This window comes from Ranitomeya imitator, chromosome 6 (genome assembly GCF_032444005.1).
Source record: "Ranitomeya imitator isolate aRanImi1 chromosome 6, aRanImi1.pri, whole genome shotgun sequence".
Classification (NCBI taxonomy): Eukaryota; Metazoa; Chordata; class Amphibia; order Anura; family Dendrobatidae; genus Ranitomeya; species Ranitomeya imitator.
In genome coordinates, this window is record NC_091287.1 from 288,414,572 (window position 1) to 288,431,756 (window position 17,185).

The 17,185-nt window shown below is 43.5% G+C and overlaps 1 protein-coding gene across 4 annotated transcripts in view; it reads right to left on the reverse strand.

The window, feature by feature from the left end:
- PIGN (phosphatidylinositol glycan anchor biosynthesis class N) overlaps positions 1-17,185 on the reverse strand; it is a 503,276-nt gene that overhangs the window by 112,267 nt on the left and 373,824 nt on the right. The gene's annotated exons all lie outside the window — the stretch shown is intronic.

The window sequence follows — 17,185 nt, forward strand, 5'->3', positions numbered from 1 at the left end:
GTATTTTTTTTTAATTATTTTTAAACACACTTGGGGCATTGTAACTTTATAGTGGAATTAAAAAATATTACTTTTGAGGAGAATTGCAGAAGTTAATATATTTTATTTTTTGCGAGGTAGATGGACAAAGGGAGCATTACTATTAGCAGGGTACTCGAAGGGCATTATTATTTTGGGGGGCACTCAGAACATTACTAATTGTTAAGAAGGCTTTATTTCTTTTCAGGAGACAATATTACTTATTTAAAAAGGTCCAAATAGGCATCTACTGCTGTATAAGAGGAACTCAATGCATTATTATTCTACTAGATGGTAGCCCGATTCTAACACATCGGGTATTCTAGAATATATATGTACAGTTGTGGCCACAAAAGTATTGACACCCCTGCAATTCTGTCAGATAATACTCAGTTTCTTCCTGAAAATGATTGCAATCACAAATTCTTTGGTATTATTATCTTCATTTAATTTGTCTTAAATGAAAAAAACACAAAAGAGAATGAAGCAAAAAGCAAAACATTGATCATTTCACACAAAACTCCAAAAATGGGCCAGACAAAAGTATTGGCACCCTGAGCCTAATACCTGGTTGCACAACCTTTAGCCAAAATAACTGCGACCAACCGCTTCCGGTAACCATCAATGAGTTTCTTACAATGCTCTGCTGGAATTTTAGACCATTCTTCTTTGGCAAACTGCTCCAGGTCCCTGATATTTGAAGGGTGCCTTCTCCGAACTGCCATTTTTAGATCTCTCCACAGGTGTTCTATGGGATTCAGGTCTGGACTCATTGCTGGCCAACTTAGAAGTCTCCAGTGCTTTCTCTCAAACAATTTTCTAGTGCTTTTTGAAGTGTGTTTTGGGTCATTGTCCTGCTGGAAGACCCATGACCTCTGAGGGAGACCCAGCTTTCTCACACTGGGCCCTTATTATGCTGCAAAATTTGTTGGTAGTCTTCAGACTTCATAATGCCATGCACACGGTCAAGCAGTCCAGTGCCAGAGGCAGCAAAGCAACCCCAAAACATCAGGGAACCTCTGCCATGTTTGACTGTAGGGACCGTGTTCTTTTCTTTGAATGCCTCTTTTTTTCTCCTGTAAACTCTATGTTGATGGCTTTGCCCAAAAAGCTCTACTTTTGTCTCATCTGACCAGAGAACATTCTTCCAAAACGTTTTAGGCGTTTTCAGGGAAGTTTTGGCAAACTCCAGCCTGGCTTTTTTATGTCTCAGGGTAAGAAGTGGGGTCTTCCTGGGTCTCCAACCATACAGTCCCTTTTCAATCAGACGCCGACGGATAGTACGGGTTGACACTGTTGTACCCTCGGCCTGCAGGGCAGCTTGACCTTGTTTGAATGTTAGTTGAGGTTCTTTATTCAACATCCGCACAATCTTGCGTTGAAATCTCTTGTCAATTTTTCTTTTCCGTCCACATCTAGGGAGGTTAGCCACAGTGCCATGGGCTTTAAACTTCTTGATGACACTGCGCACGGTAGACACAGGAACATTCAGGTCTTTGGAGATGGACTTGTAGCCTTGAGATTGCTCATGCTTCCTCACAATTTGGTTTCTCAAGTCCTCAGACAGTTCTTTGGTCTTCTTTCTTTTCTCCATGCTCAATGTGGTACACACAAGGACACAGGACAGAGGTTGAGTCAACTTTAATCCATGTCAACTGGCTACAATTGTGATTTAGTTATTGCCAACACCTGTTAGGTGCCACAGGTAAGTTACAGGTGCTGTTAATTACACAAATTAGAGAAGCATCACATGATTTTTCGAACAGTGCCAATACTTTTGTCCACCCCTTTTTATGTTTGGTGTGGAATTATATCCAATTTGGCTTTAGGACAATTCTTTTTGGTTTTTTTTCATTTCAGGTTGTGTTTCATTGTAGATTTCATTGTAGATTGTGAGCCTTCGCGGGCAGGGTCCTCACTCCTCCTGTAGAAGTTATGACTTGTATTGTTTAAGATTATTGTACTTGTTTTTATTATGTATACCCCTCCTCACATGTAAAGCGCCATGGAATAAATGGCGCTATAACAATAAATAATAATAATTTCAGACAAATTAAATGAAAATAATAATAACAAAGAATTTGTGTTTGCAATCATTTTCAGGTAGAAACTGAGTATTATCTGACAGAATTGCAGGGGTTTCAATACTTTTGGCCACAACTGTAGTTTATTTATGAAGATTTTCGAATAATACATTGAATACACAGGATTCGGCCAGCCAGGCGCGACCAATTAGCGAAGCGTGGTTCAAATCCTGCGGCAATTCGCGGCCGGACTGCGCCTGTCGCCGATTGTTCGCGGCCAGCCACGTAGTATATAGCACAGCCCACGTAGTGTATAACACAGCCCACGTAGTGTATAACACAGCCCACGTAGTGTATAACACAGCCCACGTAGTGTATAACACAACCCACGTAGTGTATAACCCAACCCACGTAGTGTTTAACACAGCCCACGTAGTATATAGCACAGCCACGTAGTATATAGCCCAGCCACGTAGTATATTGCACAGCCCAGAGTATATTGCACAGCCCACGTAGTATATTGCACAGCCCACGTAGTATATTGCACAGCCCTCGTAGTATATAACACAACCACGCAGTATATTGCACAGCCCAAATAGTATATAGCCCAGCCACGCAGTATATAGCACAGCCACGCAGTATATTGCACAGCCAATGTAGTATATAGCACAGCCCACGTAGTATATAGCACAGTTCACGTAGTGTATAGCAATGTGGGCATCATATCCGTTAAAAAAAAATAATTAAAATAAAAAATAGTTACGGTATATACTCACCATCCGACGGCCCCCAGATCCAGGCGAGGCGTTTACCAATGCTCCTCTCGACACTCCGGTCCCAAGAGTGCATTGCTGTCTCGCGAGATGATGACGTAGCGGTCTCGCGAGACCGCATGTCATCATCTCGCGAGATCGCAATGCATGGAGCGGTCACCGGAGAGTCACGAGGAGCGGGAAAGGCCTGTTCTGGATCCGGGAGGCCAACGGACGGTGAGTATATAACTATTTTTTTTTTTTTAAATTATTTTTAACATTAGATCATTTTGCTATTGGTGCTGCATAGGCAGTATTAACCCCTTCCCGACCCATGACGCCACGTAGGCGTCATGAAAGTCGGTGCCATTCCGACCCATGACGCCTATGCGGCGTCATGGAAAGATCGCGTCCCTGCAGATCGGGTGAAAGGGTTAACTCCCATTTCACCCGATCTGCAGGGACAGGGGGAGTGGTAGTTTAGCCCAGGGGGGGTGGCTTCACCCCCTCGTGGCTACGATCGCTCTGATTGGCTGTTGAAAGTGAAACTGCCAATCAGAGCGATTTGTAATATTTCACCCATTATAACGGGTGAAATATTACAATCCAGCCATGGCCGATGCTGAAATATCATCGGCCATGGCTGGAAATACTAGTGTGCCCCCACCCCACCCCTCCGATCGCCCCCCCACCCCCCCGATCTGGCCGGTACACTGCTCCGGCTCCCCTCCGTCCAGTGCTCCGCTCCCCCCCGTGCTCGTGCCCGCTCCCCCCGTGCTCCAATCACCCCCCCGTGCTCCAATCACCCCCCCTGCACTCCGATCCACCCCCCCCCGTGCTCCATTCCAGTCCCCCCGTGCTCCGTTCCACGCCCCCCGCGCTCCGTTCCACCCCTCCCGCGCTCCGATTCCTCCCCCCGTGCTCCGATCCCCCCCCCCGTGGTCCCCCCCCACCCTATCATACTTACCGATCCAGCCGTGGTCCCGTCCGTCTTCTCCCGGGCGCCGCCATCTTCCAAAATGGCGGGCGCATGCGCAGTGCGCCCGCCGAATCTGCCGGCCGGCAGATTCGTTCCAAAGTGCATTTTGATCACTGAGATATAATCTATCTCAGTGATCAAAATAAAAAAAATAATAAATTACCCCCCCCCCCTTTGTCACCCCCATAGGTAGGGACAATAAAAAAATAAAGAATTTTTTTTTTTTCCACTGTTAGAATAGGGTTAGGGTTAGGGGTAGGGTTAGGGGTAGGGGTAGGGTTAGGGTTAGGGCTAGGGTTAGGGTTAGGAATGTGCACACGTATTCTGGTCCTCTGCGGATTTTTCCGCTGCGGATTTGATAAATCCGCAGTGCTAAACCGCTGCGGATTTATGGCGGATTTACCGCGTTTTTTTCTGCGCATTTCACTGCGGTTTTACAATTGCGATTTTCTATTGGAGCAGTTGTAAAACCGCTGCGGAATCCGCACAAAGAAGTGACATGCTGCGGAATGTAAACCGCTGCGTTTCCGTGCAGTTTTTCCGCAGCATGGGCACAGCGATTTTTGTTTCCCATAGGTTTACATTGAACTGTACACTCATGGGAAACTGCTGCGGATCCGCAGCGTTTTCCGCAGCGTGTGCACATACCTTTAGAATTAGGCTATGTGCACACGGTGCTGATTTGGCTGCGGATTGGCCGCTGCGGATTCGCAGCAGTGTTCCATCAGGTTTACAGTACCATGTAAACATATGAAAAACCAAATCCGCTGTGCCCATGGTGCGGAAAATACCACGCGGGAACGCTGCGTTGTATTTTCCGCAGCATGTCAATTCTTTGTGCGGATTCCGCAGCGTTTTACACCTGTTCCTCAATAGGAATCCGCAGGTGAAATCCGCACAAAAAACACTGGAAATCCGCGGAAAATCCGCAGGTAAAACACAGTGCCTTTTACCCGCAGATTTTTCAAAAATGGTGCGGAAATATCTCACACGAATCCGCAACGTGGGCACATAGCCTTAGGGTTAGGGTTGGAATTAGGGTTGTGGTTAGGGTTAGGGGTGTGTTGGGGTTAGTGTTGTGGTTAGGGGTGTGTTGGGGTTAGGGTTGTGATTAGGATTATGGCTACAGTTGGGATTAGGGTTAGGGGTGTGTTGGGGTTAGTGTTGGAGGTAGAATTGAGGGGTTACCACTGTTTAGGCACATCAGGGGTCTCCAAACGCAACATGGCGCCACCATTGATTCCAGCCAATCTCGTATTCAAAAAGTCAAATGGTGCTCCCTCACTTCCGAGCCCTGACGTGTGCCCAAACAGTGGTTTACCCCCACATATGGGGTACCAGCATACTCAGGACAAACTGCGCAACAATTACTGGGGTCCAATTTCTCCTGTTACCCTTGTGAATCTAAAAAAATGCTTGCTAAAACATAATTTTTGAGGAAAGAAAAATGATTTTTTATTTTCACGGCTCTGCGTTGTAAACGTCTGTGAAGCACTTGGGGGTTCAAAGTGCTCACCACATATCTAGATAAGTTCCTTGGGGGGTCTAGTTTCTAAAATGGGGTCACTTGTGGGGGGTTTCTACTGTTTAGGCACACCAGGGGCTCTGCAAACGCAACGTGACACCCGCAGACCATTCCATCAAAGTCTGCATTTCAAAAGTCACTACTTCCCTTCTGAGCCCCGACGTGTGCCCAAACAGTGGTTTACCCCCACATATGGGGTATCAGCGTACTCAGGAGAAACTGGACAACAACTTTTGGGGTCCAATTTCTCCTGTAACCCTTGGGAAAATAAAAAATTCTGGGCTAAATAATTATTTTTGAGGAAAGAAAACGTATTTATTATTTTCACGGCTCTGCATTATAAACTTCTATGAAGCACTTGGGGGTTCAAAGTGCTCACCACACATCTAGATAAGTTCCTTTCAGGGTCTAGTTTCCAAAATGGGGTCACTTGTGGGGGGTTTCTACTGTTTAGGCACATCAGGGGCTCTGCAAACGCAACGTGACGCCCGCAGAGCATTCCATCAAAGTCTGCATTTCAAAACGTCACTACTTCAATTCCAAGCCCCGGCATGTGCCCAAACAGTAGTTTACCCCCACATATGGGGTATCACCGTACTCAGGAGAAACTGGACAACAAATATTGGGGTCAAATTTCTCCTGTTACCCTTGGGAAAATTAAAAAATTCTGGGCTAAATAATTATTTTTGAGGAAAGAAAACGTATTTATTATTTTCACGGCTCTGCATTATAAACTTCTATGAAGCACTTGGGGGTTCAAAGTGCTCACCACACATCTAGATAAGTTCCTTTGGGGGTCTAGTTTCCAAAATGGGGTCACTTGTGGGGGGTTTCTACTGTTAAGCCACATCAGGGGCTCTGCAAACGCAACGTGACGCCCACAGAGCATTCCATCAAAGTCTGCATTTCAAAACGTCACTACTTCACTTCCGAGCCCCGGCATGTGCCCAAACAGTGATTTACCCCCACATATGGGGTATCAGCGTACTCAGGAGAAACTGGACAACAACTTTTGGGGTCAATTTCTCCTGTTACCCTTGGGAAAATAAAAAATTGCAGGCTAAAAGATCATTTTTGAGAAAATAATTTTTTTTTTTATTTTCATGGCTCTGCGTTATAAACTTCTGTGAAGCACTTGGGGGTTCAAAGTCCTCACCACACATCTAGATTAGTTCTTTGGGGGTCTAGTTTCTAAAATGGTGTCATTTCTGGGGGATCTCCAATGTTTAGGCACACAGGGGCTCTCCAAACGTGACATGGTGTCCGCTAATGATTGGAGCTAATTTTCCATTTAAAAAGCCAAATGGCGTGCCATCCCTTCCGAGCCCTGCCGTGCGCCCAAACAGTGGTTTACCCCCACATATGGGGTATCAGCGTACTCAGGACAAACTGGACAACAATATTTGGGGTCCAATTTCTCCTATTATCCTTGGCAAAATAGGAAATTCCAGGCTAAAAAATCATTTTTGAGGAAAGAAAAATTATTTTTTATTTTCATGGCTCTGCGTTATAAACTTCTGTGAAGCACCTGGGGGTTTAAAGTGCTCAATATGCATCTAGATAAGTTCCTTGGGGGGTCTAGTTTCCAAAATGGGGTCACTTGTGGGGGAGCTCCAATGTTTAGGCACACAGGGGCTCTCCAAACGCGACATGGTGTCCGCTAACAATTGGAGCTAATTTTCCATTCAAAAAGTCAAATGGCACGCCTTCTCTTCCGAGCCCTGCCGAGTGCCCAAACAGTGGTTTACCCCCACATATGAGGTATCGGCGTACTCGGGAGAAATTGCCCAACAAATTTTATGATCCATTTTATCCTACTGCCCATGTGAAAATGAGAAAATTGAGGCGAAAAGAATTTTTTTGTGAAAAAAAATTACTTTTTCATTTTTACAGATCAATTTGTGAAGCACCTGAGGGTTTAAAGTGCTCACTAGGCATCTAAATTAGTTCCTTGGGGGGTCTAGTTTCCAAAATGGGGTCACTTGTGGGGGAGCGCCAATGTTTAGGCACACAGGAGCTATCCAAACGCGACATGGTGTCCGCTAACGATGGAAATAATTTTTCATTCAAAAAGTCAAATGGCGCTCCTTCCCTTCCGAGCCTTACCATGTGCCCAAACAGTGGTTTACCCCCACATATGAGGTATTGGTGTACTCAGGAGAAATTGCCCAACACATTTTAGGATCCATTTTATCCTGTTGCCCATGTGAAAATGAAAAAATTGAGGCTAAAAGAATTTTTTTGTGAAAAAAAAGTACTTTTTCATTTTTACGGATCAATTTGTGAAGCACCTGGGGGTTCAAAGTGCTCACTATGCATCTAGATAAGTTCCTTGGGGCGTCTAGTTTCCAAAATGGGGTCACTTGTGGGGGAGCTCCAATTTTTAGGCACACGGGGGCTCTCCAAACGTGACATGGTGTCCGCTAAAGAGTGGAGCCAATTTTTGATTCAAAAAGTCAAATGGCGCTCCTTCCCTTCCAAGCCCTGCCGTGCGCCAAAACAGTGGTTTACCCCCACATATGAGGTATCAGCGTACTCAGGACAAATTGGACAACAACGTTCGTGGTTCAGTTTCTCCTTTTACCATTGGGAAAATAAAAAAATTGTTGCTAAAAGATAATTTTTGTGACTAAAAAGTTAAATGTTCATTTTTTCCTTCCATGTTGCTTCTGCTGCTGTGAAGCACCTGAAGGGTTAATAAACTTCTTGAATGTGGTTTTGAGTACCTTGAGGGGTGCAGTTTTTAGAATGGTGTCACTTTTGGGTATTTTCAGCCATATAGACCCCTCAAACTGACTTCAAATGTGAGGTGGTCCCTAAAAAAAATGGTTTTGTAAATTTCGTTGTAAAAATGACAAATCGCTGGTCGAATTTTAACCCTTATAACTTCCTAACAAAAAAAAATTTTGTTTCCAAAATTGTGCTGATGTAAAGTAAACATGTGGGAAATGTTATTTATTAACTATTTTGTGTCACATATCTCTCTGGTTTAACAGAATAAAAATTCAAAATGTGAAAATTGCGAAATTTTCAAAATTTTCGCCAAATTTCCGTGTTTATCACAAATAAATGCAGAATTTATTGACCTAAATTTACCACTAACATGAAGCCCAATATGTCACGAAAAAACAATCTCAGAACCGCTAGGATCCGTTGAAGCGTTCCTGAGTTATTACCTCATAAAGGGACACTGGTCAGAATTGCAAAAAACGGCAAGGTCTTTAAGGTCAAAATAGGCTGGGTCTTGAAGGGGTTAATAGTAAAAAGTTGGTCACACAGGGTTAATAGCAGCGTTAACGGACTGCGTTACACCGCGGCATAACGTGGTCCGTTAATACTGCCATTAACCCTGTTTGAGCGCTGACTGGAGGGGAGTATGGAGCGGGCACTGACGTCAGGGGAGTAGGGAGGGACTAACTCCAGACTTTGCTCGTCGCTGATTAGCGACGCGGGATTTCCGGGACAGACAGATGGAAGTGACATTTAGACAATTATATAGTAAATGAGGAGACACTAAGGACATTGTTCCTTTATATTGGGGTACTTAGGACATTATTACTTTATTAGGCACAATCTGAAGATTTTACTTGCCGCTATTATGACTTCTCTGACCCTGGTCTGTCGCTGTCTGACCATGAAGGTTGGCGTACTAAGATAATGCAATGGTGCCCCCACTCGATAGCGGCTTACCCTCAATATCCTTAGCAGCTCCTAGAATCGCTAGAGTAGCAATTTCCCAAGGAATAAAGGAATCACCTACAAACAAATGCAACCAACTTAAACTATAGCAAAGTTAATGAATCCAGCAAAGACTATAACTAGCAGGAAACAGCAGAAGAGGAAGGAATATAAAGCTGCACCCGAAAGGTGATAGGGCTTACAAACAGAGTAAATGAAAAACTTCTGTTACACAAAAGCAATAGGAAAAAAGAGAACAGAACTAAAACACCCAAAGAAACGATGAATCTGCTGTGGTTCAGGGGGAATAGACAACGACTACAGAATTATAACCATTAAAGGGGCACACATGGGGGTTTTCCTTTCTACCATATGGGGCACAATATAAGCATTATTATTTTTGGGAGCACTGTCTACCTGCTATCATCGTTTTTAAGGACATGCCTCTATAACATAATTTTTTGGAGTAATTATATCAATGATTTTGAAGCACAGAATTTGAGGGCATACTGCACTTAAAGTAATGGGGTGAGATGGAGCAGCAACAGGTGTAAAATTGGGGATAGCAGCAACAGGTGTAAAATTATGGATAGCAGCAGGATGGGAAGAAGGGAAGATTGTGAGTTAGGGATAGATGGGTGGTGATGGAAATGAGAAAAGGCAAATGTGTCTGTGTTGCAAACTCTGCAGGCAAGTGGTGGCTGCAAGAATTCATCATGATGGTGTAAACCAGATGGAAAAGATGTGAAAAGTGAATGACTCCCATCAGAAAGGACATCACATATAAGTCATTATAGATAACTGCACAGTAATCTCTTATAAAGTTTGATGCACTTTTATCAACCACTATAAGGACACTATATAATGACAATATCGCTCTTCTTGGGTTTTGTATTGTGGTTTATTTTTATTCGGTAACAGCATTGTCTTTTGCTGAGGTCCCCAACTAACCAACTAAGAATAGGATGCACCTCTGTAGTTGTAAACATGTTACCAGAGTTGGTGATCCACGCACATTTATTTCACCCCCCAGCACTGTACCCTTAATTGTGCTTATTAAGTAATATACAATACAAAGCGCACTAGGTTATTTCTACAACTCCCTTAGAGTTGTATAGAGCAGCTGCAGTGAATGCTGAACATTGTAAAAGTATATACAAGAAAATTGTGTACTACTCAGACTACGGTGGACGAACGGCATGACTCTATATGCCCTTATTAGTGAGACGGAAACCCCTGTTACCTAATGTTTACCACCTATCATCCTGTTGATTGATCACGATTATTGAAGGAAAACCCCTATAATTGGCTTCCCTTGAAAGGTTCTCTATTGTAAACTCCATAACAGTGAACAAAAACACTTCACTACCTGGACAGCAAAGAAATATGCTTTCCATTAAAAAGAAAAAAAAGATACTTTTTTTTTTTAACATTCAGTGTTCTAACAAAATAAGAATCAATAGCAGACAAGTCAGATGATATAGAAAATCAATCAGTCGTCCAAGACAATTATTTACAGCAATAGACAATGTTCGTTAATGTTGAAACTGGACAGGCTGCTAATTGTGACAGTGGAACCTTTGGAGGATTTGGAGGATTGTTTTGCAACATGTCAAAAAGTGTTTGTGTGTTGAAAATAAGCTTGGTGCAGTAAGAACATTTGGGAAGATCTAAGTAGTTATGTTGAAATAGTACAAAAAGCAGATTGTAATTTAATCCTTTTTACAATATAATCTTTTTGCCAGAATCAAAATAGCAATATTGTAGGGATCTTAACTATACCAGCTAATTTTTCATAAGCATTTTGAATCTGTAAAAGTGAAACATTACAAAGCACCAAGCCATTAAAGACCATAGCATGCTATTGATTTCAGCGGTTTGCAATCCACTTTATTATTTCCTAGACATGCAAACAATAGAGATGTCTTACCTACAAGGTATGACACATACTATCATGACATTTGATCTCATACAGATTAGGTTAAAGCACAACTCCAATGTTCTTTGCTATTTTAACATTAGAGTGGTGCTTTAAATGTCATTCCTCTGCCCTTTAACTCATACTCACCTAACCCTCCTTCGTCCTTTTCCAGCGTCGTGCCCTTCTGTCTCCGGTTAAAGTGACCTACCAGCACCTCCAGTGTTTCATGGAGCACGCTGGAGGTCACTTTTCATAGCATCTCTATGAGAGCCTTGTTCTGGCTCTCATAGACTTATTATTATTATTTATATAGCACCATTAATTCCATGGTGCTGTACATGAGAAGGGGTTACATCAAAATACAAATATCACTTACAGTAAACAAAACTAACAATGACAGACTGGTACAGAGGAAAGAGGACCCTGCCCTTGCGGGCTTACATTCTACAGGATTATGGGAAGGAAACAGTACGTCGAGGGTTGCAGTAGCTCCAATGGTGTTGAGCTGGCCGTGTGGTCATTACAGGCTGTAAGCTTCTTTGAAGAGGTGGGTTTTCAGATTTCTTTTGAAGGATCCAAATGTGGTGGATAACCGGACGTGTTGGGGCACAGAATTCCAGAGGATGGGGACACTCGGGAGAAGTCTTAGAGGCGATTGGGTAAGGAACAAATAAGTGTGGAGGAAAGAAGGAGGTCTTGGGAGGACCGGAGATTACGTGAGGGAAGTTTTTGAGAGACTAGTTCGGAAACATACGGAGGAGAAAGGTTATGGATGGCTTTGTAGGTCAGCGTTAGTAGTTTGAACTGGATAAGCTGGGAAATTGGGAGCCAGTGAAGGGATTTGCAAATAGGGGAAGCAGGAGTGTAGCGAGGAGAGAGATTAATTAGTCAGGCAGCAGAGTTAAGGACGGACTGGAGGGGTGCGAGAGTGTTATAAGGTAGGCCACAGAGGAGGATGTTGCAGAAGTCGAGGCAGGAGATGATTAGGGCATGCATGAGCATTTTGTTTGAGTGAGGGTTGAGGAAAGGACGGATTCTGGAAATATTTTTGAGCTGGAGGCAACAGTAGGTGGCGAGAGCTTGGATGTGCAGTTTGAAGGACAGGGCAGAGTCAAGGGTTACTCCGAGGCAGCGGATTTTGGGGACAGGGGAAAGTGTGATTTAATTTATTTTGATAGATAGATCAGGTAGGGAAGATATGCGAGATGGAGGAACTATAATTAGTTCAGATTTGTCCACATTGAGCTTGATGAAGCGAGAGGAGAAGAAGGAGGATATGGCCGATAGACACTCTGGGATTCTGGAGAGAAGAGAGATGACATCTGGGCCAGAGAGGTAGATCTGAGCATCATCAGCATATAGATGGTACTGGAAGCCATAGGACCTTATGAGTTGTCCCAGGCCGAGTGTATGGACTGAGAAAAGTAAGGGCCCAAGGACAGAGCCTTGAGGGTCTCCAACAGAGAGGGGGCAAGATGAAGAGGTAGTATGGGAGTAGGAAATGCTAAATGTGCGGTTGGAAAGGTATGAGGAGATCCAAGATAGGGCAAGGTATTTGACACTAAAGGAAGAGAGGATCTGTAATAGGAGGCAGTGGTCAACTGTGTCGAAGGCAGAGGACAGGTCTAGAAGGGGGAGTATAGAGAATTGTCTGTTAGCTTTGGCTGTAAATAAGTCATTAGTCATTTTGGTCAGGGTAGTCTCAGTGGAATGGTGGGGACGGAAACCAGGTTGTAGGTTGTCGAAGAAAGAGTTAGATGCAAAGAGAGAGGAAAGTTCAACATGGACGTGTTGCTCAAGGAGTTTGGAAGCAAATGGGAGCAAAGATATGGGGCAATAGCTGGACATAGCGCTTGGGTCAAGGGATGGCTTTTTGAGGATAGGTGTGATTGTGGCATGTTTGAAAACAGTGAGCAGTGAGGAAGGTACCAGAAGTTAGTGATAGGTTGAAGAGATGGGTTAGGGATGGGATTAGTGTGGTGGTGAGGAGGTGGGATGGGGTCAAGTGCACAAGTGGTGAGGTGTGATTTGGAGAGAAGATGAGCAAGCTCCCCTTCAGTGATTTTGGAGAGGGAAGTTATGGGGTTTGGGCATTCGTCTGGTATACAAAGGGGTTGTGGTGGTTTGACAACAAAGACTTGCCTTGTTTGGTCTATCTTATTTTTGAAGTGCGTGGCAAAGTCCTCGGCAACGATTAGGGAACTTGGAGAGGGCAGTGGTGGGCGGAGGAGGGAGTTAAAAGTGTTGAACAATTGTTTGGGGTTGTGGGATAAGGAAGATACGAGGGTTGTCAAGTAGGCCTGTTTAGCAGAGGTGAGAGCTTATTTGAATGCGAGTGTTGCATGTTTGAGTGCAGTGAAATCATCTTGCGAATGCGTTTCCTTCCAACGCCATTCTGCAATTCTGGATTCTTGCCGAAGCTTTTTAGTGATGTTATTGTGCCAGGGTTGTCTATTGGTTCGTCGCACTCTGCTATGCATGACAGGGACAACCGTGTCAATAGCTGATGCAAGAGTGCCATTGAACAAAGCAGTGGCAGTGTCGTGGAGTGAGGATATGGATGCTAGTGGTAGGATAGAGTCAGAGAGTGTGTGTGTGTGTCTAGGTATGTGAGGTTCCTGTGTGGTTGCGCATGTTGCTGGACATGTGTGACAGGTGAGGAGGACAGGGATGAGAAAGTGAGTAGATGGTGGTCAGATAGAGGGAGAGGGGAAGTTGTGAAGTTAGATAGGGAGCAGAAAAGGGTGAAGACCAGGTCTAATGTGTGTCCGTCTGTGTGGGTGGCTGAGGAGGACCACTGAGTAAGTCCAAAGGATGAAGTAAGGGACAGGAGCTTGGAGGCTGCTGACTGGTGGGTGTCAATGGCGATGTTGAAGTCACCCATGATGATGGTGGGAATGTAAGCAGAGAGAAAGTGACTTGTGGCTTAACTTTGTTGATGGCCATTTAAAAGTTATGAGAAAAAAATGGCGCTGCGGGACCGGAGAGTCATCAGTAAAAGGTGAAGCCGCTGGAAGGTGAGTATAACGGGGCAGAGGGCTTACATTTAAAGCACCATTCCAGTGCTGAAAAAAAAACATTGGGAGTTCTGCAGTAAACATAAGTTTAACCCCTTTACCCCCAAGGGTGGTTTGCACGTTAATGACCAGGCCAATTTTTACAATTCTGACCACTGTCCCTTTATGAGGTTATAACTCCGAAACGCTTCAACGGATCCTGGTGATTCTGACATTGTTTTCTCGTGACATATTGTACTTCATGATAGTGGTAAAATTTCTTTGATAGTACCTGCGTTTATTTGTGAAAAAAACGGAAATTTGGCGAAAATTTTGAAAATTTCGCAATTTTCAAACTTTGAATTTTTATGCAATTAAATCACAGAGATATGTCACACAAAATACTTAAGTAACATTTCCCACATGTCTCCTTTACATCAGCATAATTTTGGAACCAATTTTTTTTTTGTTAGGGAGTTATAAGGGTTAAAAGTTGACCAGCAATTTCTCATTTTTACAACACCATTTTTTTTAGGGACCATGTCTCATTTGAAGTCATTTTGAGGGGTCTATATGATAGAAAATGCCCAAGTGTGACACCATTCTAAAAACTGCACCCCTCAAGGTGCTCAAAACCACATTCAAGAACTTTATTAACCCTTCAGGTGTTTAATAGGAATTTTTGGAATGTTTAAATAAAAATGAACATTTAACTTTTTTACACAAAAAATTTACTTCAGCTCCAATTTGTTTTATTTTACCAAGGGTAACAGGAGAAATTGGACCCAGAAAGTTGTTGTCCAATTTGTCCTGAGTACGCCGATACCCCATATATGGCAGTAAACCACTGTTTGGGCGCATGGGAGAGCTCGGAAGGGAAGGAGCGCTATTTGACTTTTCAATGCAAAATTGACAGGAATTGAGATGGGACGCCATGTTGCGTTTGGAGAGCCACTGATGTGCCTAAACATTGAAACCCCCCACAAGTGACACCATTTTGGAAAGTAGACCCCCTAAGGAACTTATCTAGAGGTGTGGTGAGCACTTTGACCCACCAAGTGCTTCACAGAAGTTTATAATGCAGAACCGTAAAAATAAAAAATCATTTTTTCACAAAAATTATATTTTTGCCCCCAATTTTTTATTTTTCCAAGGGTAAGAGAAGAAATTGGACCTCAAAAGTTGTTGTACAATTTGTCCTGAGTACGCTGATACCCCATATGTGGCAGTAAACCACTGTTTGGGCGCATGGGAGAGCTCGGAAGGGAAGAAGCGCCGTTTGACTTTTCAATGCAAAATTGACAGGAATTGAGATGGGACGCCATGTTGCGTTTGGAGAGCCACTGATGTGCCTAAACATTGAAACCCCCCACAAGTGACACCATTTTGGAAAGTAGACCCCCTAAGGAACTTATCTGGATGTGTGGTGAGCACTTTGACCCACCAAGGGCTTCACAGAAGTTTATAATGCAGAGCCATAAAAATAAAACAAAATTTTTTTCCCACAAAAATTATTTTTTAGCCCCCAGTTTTGTATTTTCCCTAGGGTAACAGGAGAAATTGGACCCCAAAAGTTGTTGTCCAATTTGTCCTGAGTACGCTGATACCCCATATGTGGGGGGGAACCACCGTTTGGGCGCATGGGAGGGCTCGGAAGGGAAGGAGCGCCATTTGGAATGCAGACTTAGATGGAATGGTCTGCAGGCGTCACATTGCGTTTGCAGAGCCCCTAATGTACCTAAACAGTAGAAACCCCCCACAAGTGACACCATTTTGGAAAGTAGACCCCCTAAGGAACTCATCTTGATGTGTTGTGAGAGCTTTGAACCCCCAAGTATTTCACTACAGTTTATAACGCAGAGCCATGCAAATAAAAAATATTTTTTTTTCCACAAAAATTATATTTTAGCCCCCAGTTTTGTATTTTTCCAAGGTTAGCAGGAGAAATTGGACCCTAAATGTTGTTGTCCAATTTGTCCTGAGTACGCTGATACCCGATATGTGGGGGGGAACCACCGTTTGGGCGCATGGGAGGGCTCGGAAGGGAAGGAGCATCATTTGGAATGCAGACTTAGATGGATTGGTCTGCAGGCGTCACATTGCGTTTGCAGAGCCCCTAATGTACCTAAACAGTAGAAACCCCCCACAAGTGACCCCATATTGGAAACTAGACCCCTCAATGAACTTATCTAGATGTGTTGTGAGAACTTTGAACCCCCAAGTGTTTCACTACAGTTTATAACGCAGAGCCGTGAAAATAAAAAATCTTTTTGTTTTCCCACAAAAATTATTTTTTAGCCCCCAGTTTTGTATTTTCCCAAGGGTAACAAGGAGAAATTGGTCCACAAAAGTTGTTGTCCAATTTGTCCTGAGTACGCTGATACCCCATATGTTGGGGTAAACTCCTGTTTGGGCACACAAGAGAGCTCGGAAGGGAAGGAGCACTGTTTTACTTTTTCAACGCAGAATTGGCTGGAATTGAGATCGGACGCCATGTCGTGTTTGGAGAGCCCCTGATGTGCCGAAACAGTGGAAACCCCCCAATTATAACTGAAACCCTAATCTAAACACACCCCTAACCCTAATTCCAACGGTAACCCTAACCACACCTCTAACCCTGACACACCCCTAACCCTAATCCCAACCCTATTCCCAACTGTAAATGTAATCTAAACCCTAACCCTAACTTTAGCCCCACCCCTAACTGTAGCCCCAACCCTAACCCTAACCCTAACCCTAGCCCTAGCCCTAACCCTAGCCCTAACCCTAGCCCTAACCTTAGCCCTAACCCTAGCCCTAACCCTAGCCCTAGCCCTAACCCTAATGGGAAAATGGAAATAAATACATTTTTTTTTATTTTTCCCTAACTAAGGGGGTGATGAAGGGGGGTTTGATTTACTTTTATAGCGGGTTTTTTAGCGGATTTTTATGATTGGCAGCCGTCACACACTGAAAGACCCTTTTTATTGCAAAAAATATTTTTTGCAATACCACATTTTGAGAGCTATAATTTTTCCATATTTTGGTCCACAGAGTCATGTGAGGTCTTGTTTTTTGCGGGACGAGTTGACGTTTTTATTGAAAACATTTTTGGGCACGTGACATTTTTTGATCGCTTTTTATTCCGATTTTTGTGAGGAAAAATGACCAAAAGCCAGCTATTCATGAATTTCTATTGGGGGAGGCGTTTATACCGTTCCGCGTTTGGTAAAATTGATAAATCAGTTTTATTCTTCGGGTCAGTGCGATTACAGCGATACCTCATTTATATCATTTTTTTATGGTTTGGCGC